Source organism: Hirundo rustica, chromosome 1, assembly GCF_015227805.2.
Source record: "Hirundo rustica isolate bHirRus1 chromosome 1, bHirRus1.pri.v3, whole genome shotgun sequence".
In the NCBI taxonomy this organism is placed as follows: Eukaryota; Metazoa; Chordata; class Aves; order Passeriformes; family Hirundinidae; genus Hirundo; species Hirundo rustica.
The window spans coordinates 67,622,628-67,638,126 of NC_053450.1; the positions used below are offsets into that span (position 1 = coordinate 67,622,628).

The 15,499-nt window shown below is 38.6% G+C and overlaps 1 long non-coding RNA gene across 1 annotated transcript in view; it reads right to left on the reverse strand.

Annotated features, from left to right (window-relative positions):
* The window catches only part of LOC131378583 (uncharacterized), a 68,476-nt gene that overhangs the window by 36,956 nt on the left and 16,021 nt on the right, over nucleotides 1-15,499 (reverse strand). The window contains exon 2 of the long non-coding RNA XR_009208038.1: nucleotides 13,684-13,810. This is a non-coding gene — a long non-coding RNA (uncharacterized LOC131378583). The remainder of the gene's footprint in view (nucleotides 1-13,683; nucleotides 13,811-15,499) is intronic.

The window sequence follows — 15,499 nt, forward strand, 5'->3', positions numbered from 1 at the left end:
AAACTTGCTAATAATCTCTTTGCCTTTAATGATTTTAGCTCAGGACCTTATTTCTCTGAATGTAGGCTTCAAGCATTTTGAAATGCTCAGTGGATTAATTTTCATGAGCTTCTGTCACCCCCTGTAAATTTTTAGAATCTATCAAGTCCTTTGGCAAGGACTTTCACAAATGATCTACCTGTCATGGTAAGAAGGGAATGAGACAGCCCCAGCCAGTGGGAAGTTACAGTGTCAGCCCACTGGCTGTCAGTGTTGTCATGTACTCTGCTGGGGACTCACAAATGGATCTGCAGGGCAAAATAGTTCTGAAGTGTGATGATGAAGTAGATGTTGATGGATATTTGCAGAGGGCAGTCCCTCAGCACGAGAGACATCTGAGGAGAAAGCATGAAAGGGGCTGCTTAGGCGGTGTGTAGGAGGGACCAATGTAATGGGTTTCCTGGAGGGAGATGGTACTCATGGCAGCCTCAGACTTTCCCAGAATGGGGGGTTCTGGGAATATAGTACTGAAGAAGAGCTCATAAGAGCAATATAGAGTCAGACTCCATTTAAAATACAAGACACATACCACTAGGCCAGGAAGAAGTCTACAAAGTTGCATCTTTGTTCCTTAGCCTTTATATAATTGATCAATCATACAGTTCCTTCATTCTTCACATGGAATGACTGCATTCAGAGAGGAGGCTAGACTAAAGCACTCGCTCCTCTTTTCCCCTTGGAACCTGTGTGAAGGCCCATTTTGCTGCAATCAACTGACCCTTTTTACAGTCAAATACAAATACGACTACTCATGAGACCTGTAAATATTTTCAGCTTGGAGTGACACTTAGGGCAGAAGATGGAGAAATTAAATTGAGTCAGAGATTGGACTTTTAGATGCATTTGAGACAAAAGCATAGCAACTGTACAGGACCTAAGGAATTGGTACATTGGTAGTAATTAATACCAGTCATTAACCTAGGAACTACAAGGGCTGGTGTCTGAAGGCCTCCAGTGGTTGCTAATAAATCCAGGCTTTTATAAAAGGAACAGAGCAGTTATGGATAAAAGCAGTAGGATGGATGTGACAACCAGCAATTTTAACTTATCACCCTGTAGTTTTATTTTTGAAAGCTTTTACTTCCCACTGATTGCAGGCTTCCAATTTTGTGTTGTCATGTAATAAATTACAAAAATTATCTTCTTCTTTTTTTTTTTTTTTTTTTTCATAATTCTTTATAGACAAAGTGTAGAAAAAGCTTCTTTTTTTTTTAACAAAATGAGACAAGTATTGCTGCCATGGTGATTATAAGAAGAAATCAGCACCAAAAAGTAGCCTAGAAATCTAGATACAAATTCAAAATTCTCAGAAGCTAGGGTATTTTGGTTTAGTCTTTTCTAACAGGAGGATTTTGCTGTGTGTTTCAGGGGGATGGGGATAATTTTGAGAAGTAGACCTTTAACCCTTTTCCTGAAAGCAGAGGACTGTCTAACTTAATATGTCTGAAGGAGATCTGAAGGATATCATAGCAGGGAAATGAACACCCTCCTCTCATCAGGGGTGTGAAGGAGAAGGAGAAGGCATCATCATCCCTGAGGTGGCTGTAAGGGTGGCACCACTGTGCTGATCCTTTAAAAGCTGTCCCATTTGATCAGGGACTGCCCTATTTAGCACCAGGGTAGTCTTGACTCTAACATTTATTAACATTCACTGCCACATTTACTGCTCAATATATTCATAATCTAAGTAATCTGGACCAAAAGGTCTACTTGTCTTCCTTGCTGACAGTGCATATGCCTTGATCATAGCCATCACAAAATATCAATAATGGATGAAGCTAGTAAATATGTTTTCAATATTTAAGTAATTATCTCCTATGCATTACACACAAGAAGGGGACAAAGGTGTTGTGGGTTAATTAGAGACCTAAAAGCACAAAGACATAAAAAAAAAAGCTTTACTCAAACCTGCAAGTTTTCTAGAGCAGATGTAAAAGCAGAAATTGTCTGTAAGCAACAGAGTAAAAGGTAAAGTCTTTGCATCAGAAAAGGGTGCGAAAGCAAAGATGCAAAGTTTTTGCCACTAATGTCCCGCTGTGGCTGGCTTGAGAAGGGAGTCCAGGGACTGACAGCTCAACAGATCTTTTCCAGGGACACAGAGCTGGTCAATTCAAACTGCTCTGTCCTCTATCATGTGCAACATTTGAAATAGGTCACATTTTACGATCAGTGACATTAAACTATTTCATAGTGATTCATGTGCTATAAGTGATAATATATTACTCAGAATATTTTAATCACCTAAGGTTCCGGGACCTCATAGCACATATTAATTAATGCTTATTTTAATTAGTTCTGCCTCAGAGAGAGGAAGAAGACAAAACTCTGCAGCCTTATTAGCACTACACTCCAGATCTGTAATTAAATCCAGAACACACAATATAATAAGCATAAGGACTTAAAGCAGTGGAATATTGGTCACCACCACAGCAGCCTCCCACTGTTACAGCTTTCTTGTTCCTTAACATCACACTTCTTTCTTCCAGTTTCCACAAGGGAAAAGGCAAAAGCGTTCTGCTCCTCATGGGTGAAACTCAGCTCTGTTCTTGCAGTAACAACATCATCTTTTGTGGAATTATTCTATATTCCATTGTACTCAGAAGAATAAACTATTATTATGAAGAAAAATCTTTTTGGCTACCAGCCACTGAGTATCTGCAGGCACAGAAACCTCTGTTTTGCTGCCTTCAAGCATTTTGCCTCTTTCACTGTCCAAGAATTGCTGAAGATGCTTTCTTTTAAATTTCACAGCTGCTGGATTCTGAAAAGAAAAAAATGGCTTCTTCTTATTTTCTGTCTCTTCATGATAAATTAGCTGTGGGCTGAATGGGCAAGGCAGTGTGAAAGGGTCATCCAGCCAGTCACTGGAAAAGCATCAATACAACACCCAGCAGCATCAATCTCTAGCCTCTTACCCTTGCCAAATGACCAAGCTAGGAAATTCCAATCATGCTATTTGAGCATCTTCTTATGTGCATTAAAGATATTAAAGACAAACAAAACTCCAATAAACTGACATTCTAAGTCCCTGAAAGTCAGTGATGGTATTCCTGTTGACTCCAAGTTTTTTAGGATAAGATCTTCAGAGCCTAATTACAATTCTGGGGTAAAAAAAATAAATAAAAAGAAAAAAAAATCTAGTTCTGTACTGGTGCTATCATATAGCATTAGTTTTCACTCTTATTTTGGTAGCAGCTCATTAAAATTTACCCCATAGTCTTGATTTTCTTAGCAAAGTTCTACAGACACCCTAAGAGTTGTTCTCACATTCTCAGACAGGTATGGGTCATGTACTGAAAACATCTGCTGCTAAGGGGAAGAAAATTATATTAATTAAAAAAAAAAAAATCTCCTAAACCTTACCAGTAAATAAATATGGGAAAGGTTTGTTTTCTTTTTCTTCTTTCATAGTAATTAACTTTTTTTTTTTTTTTTTTTTTAAAAACCCTTTAATTTGCAACAAATCCCCTCAATTTCACTCCTCCTGCTCCATTCCATGGAATTTCTCCAAATAAATAATGAAGTTGAATAGTTATGCTTGCAGAAATTGCTATTACTTTATCAATGCCTGAGCCAACAGAAGAATTTTTCATGCACCTGCACAAAAGAGAAGGAACTGAACAGCTTTCAAGAAATGTGTTATATTTCAATATGTCCTGGTGATATGCAAAAGTTCTACAATTATGAAAGAAATAGAAATGGAAGAATGGGTGGAGAGGGAAATTTTGTACACTCATGCTTCTTTGTAATGAATTCACCAATATCAGAACAAATAATGCTGCCTTGCTCCAGGAACAATTCTTGGCCAATAAATTTTGCATCCAATTCTAAAACATCATTTTAGTAATCTCTAAAATGCAAACCAATGTTAACGTTTCAGTATCTTCTACACTTACATGTAATATTTCACTTTATTACCTCCTTGTTTGCATTTACTCTTATTTTGATTTTCTGCATTCCAATTTATTTTGCAATTTTAACCAATTTTGGGATATATTTAAAGTGGTTTATGAATTCTGATAGTTTTGTTAACACAACTTGACAGCACATTTAGTGGATTGTAGCAGGTTTCCATCTACTCTTCAGCATCAAACTGTAGAGATATTCACGTATGTACAAATTAGACCAAAGCAGCAAGTGAGTTTAGACTAGATTAACCTTCCCCAAAGTTTTAGAGGAGCTCATTAATGTTGCTCTGCACAGCATTTATAGTCTTATAATGAAGACATTATGCGATATTGCTTTGATACTTTCTTGCCAAGCAGCCAACACCTTTCAATCAATTGACTTTTTATGCCCTGTTATTCATACAGTTACCATTTTTTTCACCACAGTTCCTAACTTTGACTCCTCTCGTAAAGGTTCCTGAAGTCCTGCTTTTATTATGTGGGTTTATTAGAAGGACCAAGAAGAAAGAGGGAAAGCAAAAGGCCAGGGTGCCACTACCCTCATTCATACCTATGAATAATGCTTTACCCCATAAATAAGGCACTGAACTCACAGCATATGGTACAGGTGCTAGTTTGCCAGAGCTTAGCCTCATATGGATATAAATAATACATTCATTAATATTTGGGGATTGGGAGAAGACTTGCTTTTCATTTGAAGTTGAAAATAACAGAAGTCAAATGTCCTAGGTTACAATGTAAGATGTGCCCAAAGTATGTATTCTATCACCATCTACATGAGATGTTGAAACTAGGTTGGGCAGCGTTTCCCTTGCCCCCTCCCTCCAGACTATCTTCTGTTAATGGCCCATCAATGCCCTGCTGCATGACTCATAGATAACTCCCTCCAGGAGCTATCTCTGTTTAATGGGCAGTCAAGGACCCATTGCAAGACTGATAAAATGGTATCAGCCCATTGTGAGATGCTCCACCCAGGGGGAGGAGCCAAGCATTCCCACCTGGATATAATCTGGGATTTGGGACAGCACAGCTGTCCCACAGGCAGCTTTACCCACTGGATTCCCAGAGGACAAGAATTACCAGACCTTTCTATGAGATCATTGCTTCCACAAGACCACTTCATCTGGACTGATACCACCATGGTTTCAGGTTGTATTCTGACTCTGTCAGTGATCTTTTGTACCATTTCATTTGTTTTATTTTATTTTACTTTTTTTTTTTTTTCCCTCTCCTATTAAATTGTTTTTCTGACTTGGAGTCTCTTGCTGGTTTTGCTTTCAAGCCAGCACAGTCAACCAAAATTTTATGAAAACTGTCTACAATATAAAAATACACAGTTACATTAGTGCTTCAGTTGCAGAACTCCAGCCTCAGGATTTAGCTTGAGACAAAATCTCATCTCAGAATGCCTCAAATTTGGACAGATGCAAAACTTAACAGGTTCATGGAGACATCTTTAAATAGAGCATAACAGAGTGTTCCGTTTACTGGGGGCAAATGTTACAGACAAATTTCATTGAAAACTGACTTCATTTTTTTTCCCAGCTTCTGCTTTCTCGTTAATGCATATCCATGCATAAATTGTGAAAGCCTAACGAAGATTTTAAAGAGAAAATCAAAGAGAAAACAAAACAAAGCCAACAGGTTCAATCCCTTCTGCAGAGCATTTGCAGAAGGATATCAAGACTAGATATTTTTAAGTTAGAGAAGAGCAGGTGGATGGACACAAAGACTGACTTTCCACAGAAATCTGACAGTTCTTTTGGAAATATAGAAAAAAAAAAGTAATTCTTTCTTGCTGTGTGTTCTTGGTTTCATATTGTATTTCATTTTTATATTGGGTTTTGTAATGGTTTGTTCTGTACCCCCCTAGTCTCCTGGAAAATGTAATATTCCAGTTTGTCCCTGCCCTTCCCCCAGTCCATCTCACACATTGTTCCCAGTCCCCTTCCTTGAATGTAATCCAACCCTGTTCCACTCCCACCTTATCCCTGATTGGGTATTGGCTTGTCCCCACCTTTGTCCCTTCCCTGGATGTAAGCTGAAGCCACATGTGGTCCGGCCTCTTGATCTGGGCAGTCAGACAGGGCAAAGGTCTGCAGCAGCACCACAGAAGAAAGACTGAATAAAGCCTTGGTTTCAGTCCTTGTATCAAGTGTGAGACCTCCTTCCTCTGCCGTCGACAGGGACTTGCTCTCTCTGTTAAGGGAAAGGTTCTTGACTGCTCCTGGCTTTTGGGACCCTGAGGAAACTCCTTCCAACTGCAGTTTGCCTCTCGAGCTAGCCAGGGTGAGAACGGAGCCGGGGAGCTCCGTGAGAGATACAATCCACAATTCTTTTCCGTCTCTTCCCCCAGCTTCTTTCCTCTGTAATCTTCAAGGAACTAACTTTTTTTTAACCATGAACCCAAGTGCATTGGAGCAACTCCAATAAATTAGGCAACAGCTGTTGCTTTTAGAATTCCAGTAGTAAGAAAATGATTAATTAACTATTAAATATTTCATCATTAAATATACTTCCTGAATGTGTGCCTGCTAGAATGCAAAATGGGGGGCCCAGTTTTTTAACTTTCTACATTCAGGTGGTAGAGCCAGAAGTGGAAAGCAAATGGAACATGGCAGATGGATATTCTGCTGCTGTAAAGAAATCTTTGGAGTTGTAAAAGGTAATGCAGTCCAGCTTCTGTAAGCTACACTTCAGGAAAGATGACTAATAGGAATAATCACAAAAACAGCAATATAAAGGAAAATATAACTTCCTGCAATGAAATGAGAAAGTCATTCAAAACAGAGACAAACTGGGAGGTTGGCTTTGCAACACCTTGTGGTAATGAGCAGTGATCAAGATTACAAAGCAGAGATTCATGCCTGAAAGCTGGCCTGCTTCTTTCAAGTATAGCAGTTGATCTAATAAAATATAGTATCTCCTCTAAAGCCTTGCCTCTCTTTGATTCTTGATCAATTCTGATTAGAAAAAAATAGTGCTATTTCATTTTTCATTGCAGATTTTAAAGAGCTTTACAAAGAGGTTTACAGGTGTCACTGGGATTCTTGATGCATGAAGTACGATGGACTACATCCTTAGAGACCATCCTTGGTCTTCCAGACATCTGGAAGGCTGATCTGATGAAGCTGGTTGAGTGATGCTGCTGGAGATAGAGGTGCCCTTCTTTCTCCCCTCTCCCCAATACAGGTGCAATCCTGAGCTGGGACTTCCACAATTCATCATTATGTACTATCTCCTGGAGATGGGTACTTAAGCCAATCCTTACTTGCAAAATACAGACAACATCCTCTCCAAACATCATGGAGCTCTCACTTGCAATATCAAATTCCAGCTTCAAATGCTTTAAATATTTGAAAATGTTTGGCCCCTTCTCCTCTATCTCTTGGTACAGTTCATTCATTCTCCTCCTGCCATCCCTCACTTCAATGAACATTTAATCATGTCATAGAAATTGGAACAGCTTGAAACAAGGGAAGGACAATCTTGACTCCCTGTCCCATCACCCTTTCTCAAAGCTTACTCTGAGCCTGTTGTTTAAGGTACTTCCCCAGAGAGGCAGAAAATGCAAATACCTATCTTCATAGGCAGAGGTAGGATTTGAAGTGGGAGGAAGTGAGACCTCCCAATTGCTGGAAAAACACCACTAGACCAGAACTGAGTGTGTCAGCGCCATAACACCGAACCTTGCATCCATTTCTAAGTTTGAAATCCTGAACTCTGAGGTACAAGACATGCTGAAGTGCTCAGTAGTCTCCAGGCTGGAGACACACTGGGCATGTCGAGTAGCAGGATATAAGGCACATCAGAAACACCTTAACATTAGATGTTTAGGCAATACCTGATATCCAGAGACAAGTGGTTCTGTCATATGGGATTCCAAGACCCTTATATTTTCTTATCTTGGAAATAATACCTTCACACTTTAGGAATTCCCAAGCACCAGCACCTTTCAAATCTAGAACACAGAGCAGCAGATTATGAACAGAAAAGACATTTACGGTACAATAATTTCAGCTTTTTTAATTAATAGCTGATCTGCTCAATAAGAGCCTGGATATTGTAGAAAGAGAGAGAAACCTGATGATAGCATAAAGGTGTGCTAGGACCAAGAAAATGAAGATGAAGCTCTGCATACCTGGGATCAAACTCTCCAAGCAGTCTCAGTTAAGTTCTGGTTTTTTCATATGGCAGTTTCACGTGTGCACATTACCTGTGCAGCTGAGCATATCTGGGCATGACTCCATTTGTACCCATTCTCAGTCAAACTGCAGGCACAAACCCTGTCAAGACTATGAATTACACCCTGGAATTTGTACAAATCTCTCTACATGAGTAATCTTATATTCATACAAAAGGAGGCTTTTCATATCCTTTGCCACACAGCTACCAGAATTTCATGGGTGTATGAGATGGACATATTTCATGACCCTTTAACTAATTATTGTGCCATTGTGCCAGACTGAGTATGACTTTCCTTTTATATTCATTTTCTTTTAACTCTGATCTGTCCCTTTTTTGAAATTCTGAGCTAGTTTTCATAGAAATCTTATCTGAAATCAAAGCTCTGTTTCTCTGTAATGCTTTGGGATAAGGCCTTATCTCATGCCATTATTAAAAACAGGAAGTTCTTTTATTCAGGTATATTTTTGACCTCTGCTCTTCTCTATTGGAACAAAACCTACAGCATCATGGCCAAGAATAGAAGCAGCATCATTTAGTTCCCAATTCTATACTTTAAGCACTAGATGATGCTTCCTGTGAGTATATAAAATTTCATTTAAATGCAAAATCTCATTATGTTTGCTTACAGTAACGATGTGTTAATATTATTTTTTATATCCTGCCTTTCCTTGACCTCCCTACTCCTCCGGGGTTTAGCAGATTTTCAAAGTCCATTACAACAGTGGAAGAAGGTTTATGTGACTACTTGTCACTCAGCCTGTATGTTAAAGGTTCCCATAAAACAGCTGGGGACATCTATTACACCATAGTCAGCACTCTTTGAACAAAGCACTCCATGACTCTGTGTGAACAACATTTCTGACAATGCAGATATTTTAGGAAACATTCACAAATAGTTTGAGGATATTACCACCAGCCAGGCACTCGTATTTTCCAAGAGTTCAGCACTTTCAATATGTGATGAAATGTCCAAAAGTACTTTTTTTGCAACCACATGTATAGAATGGGATGCATTCCACTTAAACAGAAGACACTATATTTCTATAAAATAGTGTTAAGACAGCCTCAATCCCAACCCATCGTAATTACAGTAAAAGAAAAACAAAATGTGGTACCATAGATAAAGTTACCAAGTAAGTGTATAGAGTTATTGTTTGTATATAGCGCTCTGCCAAGGAATTACTACTAAGAAGAAATTAAGAAATAAGTAGAATTTAATAAAAGGCTCAATAAAAGTGGCTATATTGCACATCAGTCTATTGCAAAAGCTTTGAATAGTAAAACGATGACTTATTTGTGACTCTGGCTTACTGTGTAAGTTTGAAGTTGTTTTCTGAGTGCAAAAGGAAGGTAGAAGAAACATTCTATGTTCTTCAAAAGCTTGACTTCTATTTAAAAACGTTGTCTACCAGAAGTGGAGTATCTGAGGAAGAGCAACTGTAACAAGTCTCATTATCTTCTGAAAAACCGAGGCATCACAGACAATGTATTCGTCCAACAGTATAATCATATGTTCATGTTCTTTTGATCAGCAATAACATTAGCCAGCTAAGCTACAAATTTGAACAGCACTTTAGTACCCAGCTTTTCATTGAGCTGGCAAACAGTCACAGTGAATGAAGTACTCACTGCACTGAGAGATGCTCAAAATTGGAATTTCTGTTCTGCAGGAAACTCTGACCCTTCAAAATTTGATGATGCTCTAAATCAGAAAGAATGTGACTACTTCAGAATTTCCCATTAAACAAATGGCCTGAAGAAAAGAGATTCAGGAATCTAAACCAAAAGTATTTTGGTAATGACAAAACAATTTCTTTTGATATGATTAATGGTTTTAGCTTGATATGGTAAAAAGCTTTGCATCAATTGTATTCTGAATGCTGTCTAAACTATTTAGATTACATTTGATGTCATCACAGTAACATGGTTAACATTAATATATAATGTAAAAGGACAAAATAAAGAACCAGAATTACTAAACCAGAAGATTTTTATGGGAATGAAATAATTATTTCTGACAGTTGTCCATGGATATCTCCACTGTATCTGTTATAAAATCATAACATACAACTACCCTTCATTTACTGGTAATAAACAGCATAATCCTCCCTTTTCCTGCCCCAAAACAACTCAGTTGAAAAATGTGATGAGGCTTGGCCTTTCTGAAGTGAGTGGGAGTTCTGGCATTGACATCAATTAAGTCAGAACTTTTTTCACTGATTTCAGAAGGAGTAGTTGCGTACTTGAGAACATGCAAACATAAATCCTGTATTGATCTGGAACCTTAACAACAAAACTTCAAAGGAAATGATCCCATCTAAATCCCAGCTGAGAGTATAGACCAAGACTCTTAAACATAGTGCATAGACTCTTCAAAAAGCGATGGTATTGTCTAGCCAGATTCTGAGACCATTTTCCATTAATTTACATCATCTGGAACAACAGCAGAAATAGATTATTTCAAAATCAGTATGACCAGTCCACCAAATTTAAAGCATCTTCAACCTCAGGAAAAAGGGTGACACTATTTTTATCACACACTTAGAAAAAAACCATTGCTGTTACTGCATTATTAAAATCTGCATACTTATAAATAAGGTAGTGATTTCTGACGTGAATAAGATACTGTTCTTAACAGTCAATATAATAAAACTAAGCTATGTAGTAGGATACACAAGAAGAGAATTCACCAAACGTGGGAAATATGCCTCAGGCACCATCTCTTATGTGCGCATCTGCCCACAGAGCAGATTGCCATCATTAAGCGTTATCAAAAGGCTCTACATATTTCTCAGGAAACAAGCACAAACACTCTCAATAAATCATGGTGCTAAATATACATATATACATTCCTCTATCAGTAAGCATTGTCTTCTAGCTTGGTTATGTCTGAGAGAGATTTTTCTTTTTTTTCTTTTCTTTTTTTTTTTTTTTTTTTTTGGGTGAGTTCAGATTTTAAAAAAAGCGTTGATTCTCTTCTTCCCTCCTGCCTAATCCCTTGAGCATGTCCTTTACTGCAGACTTGAAAAGCCTTGTGGGGCCCTTTTGTCATGGTGCAGGTAGGGCCTCATTGCCAAGCCCATCTACATTGCCTGCCACTTTTCTGATGGTACCTGGGAGACAAATTTCTTTGGATGTCCACTGGCCTGCATATAAACATGAAGCTAAAGATCTTCACATAATTTTTGGCCAGTATAGTCTAAAGAATATTCCCACTGCTGCAGCTGATGAAAGACTAACAACCATCTTCATCTACGTCCAAAATCTGCAGGTGCAAAGTAAAAGGTGTCTTAATTTCCAACAACAGAGCAGCATATTTAAGAGAAAGTAGAAAACAATATTTCAAGCACGAAGCATGCAACACTAATTATTGCAAAATGGCATTGAAATGTTCAGAATGATCACTTAAAAGCCTCTTTGTTTTCTTTTAATGAATGTTTATTTTTGATACATTAACTCAGTATTTTTGGTATCAGTAGGTGGAATGCATACTTTAAACTTGGTAAGAATATTAGCCAGAGCTTTGCAATTGCTTTCATCCAAACAGATGACTGTATTTAATACTGCAGTATAACCTTGCTTAGTTTCCAAGATAAATTTGCAAAGGGAGTGGATTACTCTGCGGATAATTAACATGATAGGGAGGGTTTTTTTAATCTCAATGTCATTATTTGAAACTGACTTACATTAAGTTACCTGGGGCACCAAATGGAATTTGAACCCTTCTTCCAGGTACAGCCATATAGTAGGAAACAAAGCTGTGCCACGAAGCAGGCTACCCAAAGAAAGTAATTCTGTCAACCCCACTGAAACTGGGCAGAGTGACTGAACTGTGTTCTCACAGCAAATACACCACAGAGGTGGAAAACAAGCAGTGATCTCCCAAGTACCAAGGTCTTTACTACAAGTCCCAACCATTACTAGGGAAGAACCTGCATGGACCCCACTGGATCTCTATTAGAACTATGCCAGCCAGAAACAAGACAAAACAGAGATGGGGAGCAAGTGTGCATCCACTGAAATGTGAAGCTAAGGACCACCTCTCTGTGTTGACAGATGTGATGCACCATTTTGACAATGAAATTCCACCGAGGATCTGTAATATCCATTTTAAGTATTGTTGGATATTGTTTGTGAATTTTCCACGTAATTTTTAATTATCAAAACCTTGCTCTATCAATGCAAATTTTTACCTATGTTTATTAATTATGTCTATTGACAGCAAAAGCATGTAAGGTGTTTAAAAGCGATGAAAATTAATGGCCTGGTGGAATGTGCAAAAGGTTCACTAGAAACTCGTGGCTAATGGCCAGAAGTCAACATTACCACAAGCATAAAACTAGAGTAACTGCAAGAATGATTCCAGGCCAATTAGGGTTTGGTAAACATTCAGCATCTGTGGGTTCCTTATGTTTTTTATTAAGCCAGAATGAAAGGTTTATGCACATAATTCTGCACCATTTTTTCCTTATGCCTAAATAAGGAACGTCTCCCTAAAGGTCTCCCAAGGTCTGAATCTTTCACTGCATTTAATCACTTCTGTTGTCTTTCCTTCTTCTTTGCAGCAATTTTGCCTAAGTACTCCTGGGACTGGTGTTGCATTACAGATTCATCAATGATTTGCTGCTTACTCTACATTATCCCACAAGTGCTGAGGCAAACAGTTCCCTGCCAGGATCAAATAAATCCTCTATATTCGCCTGCAGTTTAAAATCTTGTTAATGTTGACACTTCTGACGACAGCTCCATATTGACACTGGAATGTGTGAAACCTGCAGGCTTTGGTGATTGCCACATAAACAGGTACCCAGGGCACAAAGTTTTTTCTGGGTCCTCTATTTGCCCACAGGGACATAATCAACTTAGGCAACGTCTTCACCAGAAACAACGTCAAATAGAACAGCTAGCACAGCCAGTCTGTCTGGAGGTGATGTTGCTGATGGGTGACAGAGACTGCTTGCTATCCAATGTTGCTAAACTAGCGTGTCCGAGGATTTTGCTCTAAAGTCAATTAACTTTAATGGAAAGACTCCAAATTGCTTCAATGATCTTTGGACCAAGCTCAATAAGAACTAATTAGGTCTCCATTCCAAAGGTTAGTTGTCAGAATTATTAATGGATTTTTGATTGTTTGTTTGGTTTTAATATTGGACAAGAGGGTCTTTTTTAATTATTTGGAGGAACTGATATAATTTGGACAGTCATAAGCTGCAAATACAGGTGCCAGTATTAAAAAAATTTATTTCATGTAAACAGACAAGTAAAAAAAAAAAATTACATATTGTGCAAATGAGGTCCACTTCATGGGGACAAAGGAAACACAAACTAAAGTTAGTAACATCTGTAATTTAGTTCTGTGGTATTTATTACACTACACAGCCTTACCAAACGTGCGTGTGTTTTACATGAATACAGCTAGGTTTACTGACTATAGTCTCCAGTTCTGACAACAAAATCCAGGACCAGGGCTGGACTTTTCAGAATTTATCTCACTCCCTCTGGTGAAAAATCTTGACACAGGAGAAGATGATATGTCTGAAAAACTTACCACAGGAGGGAACATACTTGACAAAAGACTGCCATGAAGGGTCCTCATGTGGGAGTGATACCACAGCAAATGCCTGTGCAGTCTCAGCACTTTCTACAATTTATTTATTCTGTCAGCAGATCATCACCTGCAAATCAAATTAGGAAATGCTCAAAATCTGAAAGGCACAAATTACACCAAATTTTCCTCCTACTGTTTTCTTCCTACTTCTCCTTCCTAATTTTCCTTCCTTTCTTTTCCTGGAAACTGCAGGAAATACTAGAAGTTCAAAGTACAGCAAATATAACCTAATCAAATTGCATTTATAACATACAAGACAGGAAACAGAGATGTAGTTCTTCACGATGAATTGGTCAGAAAACAAAATTATTTAACTTGAAATGTAGTGTTCAAAAAAGACCTAAATTCACTCTTAGGATACTAGAGTCCAAATTCTCTCTGGCACTAACAAAATGTCATGTCATTTTCTGGAAGAAGAGGGTCTGCACTTTTGCTGCTGAGCTCTGAAGACCTTGTTATAAGAGGAGAGGAGCGTATGTCTTGGTGGTATAGTGGAGGGGATGAGAGGAAGGTCATAGTTCACACCCTCACATGGTGCATATGAAGGCAGAGACACAAAAAACTTTTCTTGTGGACAGTGACTGCCCTTCATTCTCCCTGACAGGGATTAAACCCCCTGAAATGCAAGAGAGTAAAGAAGGATTGCTCCTCTCTCTTCCATCTCCTGTCCACCTTGCAGTCACCAAAGGAGTAAGTTCAAATGAATTCTGACACAGAGATTTTCCCCAGGCTGTACCACCTGCCCCTTTGCCAGAGGCCTTGTCAGCTGAAAGGTGTGCCTGCTCTGTACCTGCTCCAAGTCAAGGTCACTCACTGTCTTAAAGCAGATGAGACACCAGGATACAATTATGATGTGCCAAAGGTTACCTCATGGCAGTCAGGGTGGGCAGAGGAATGTGCACACACATCACTTGCTCCGTGTCTGGACACAAACCCTTGGCAACCAGGTTTGGTCTGAAGTGCTGGGCTAAGGGCTGGGCTGCAGTTCACAGTCTCTGGCAGAGATTCAGATAGACTGTGCAGCTCTGGTGTTTAGAAGCAGTGACACTTGACTTGAGCTGGAGACAATGAAGATGTGGGCAAACAGCCTTTTTGAAAATCAGTTTCTCAACAGTCACAGAGTCATAGAACCATAGAATGGTTTTGGTTAGAAGGGATCTTCAAAATCATTGAGTTCCAATCCCTCTGACACAGGCAGAGACATCTTCCACTTGATCAGGTTTCTCTAAGCCCCATCTAACCTGGTTTTGAACATTTCCAGGGATGGGGCATTCAAAACTTCTTTGGGAAAGGTCTTATATAATAGCACTGAGCAACAGTTACTAAGATTTCGAATCAACAGACAGACAATAAAAATATTTTGGATTAATATGAAGAAAAATTGGAAGAGCTTAGATGCACTACATCCCTGCACCAAGCCCAGACTAAAGTCTCAATTAGGATGTGTAAGTATCTTTGCAACCCGTGTGAAGAATAATAATAAAATTTGCATTAAATTAGGCACAGTCAACCAGAATGATCCATAATGTGGAAGTTTTTAACAAGCTGCTGCCCAGCATTTTTGACATTTTTTAAAACAAGCCATGCTGATCACCCTGTAGGCAAGTGTTTCTAAACTTAATGGCTCTCCAAAGAAGAGAAGGCATAAAGATTTAGTGACTCAGCAGACATGACTGCACAGATCTCTGCTGCCAGCTTGGAAATGACAAATGATTTGTTAATAAAGAAGCTTCCTTTTTGTATTATTTTTTTGTCA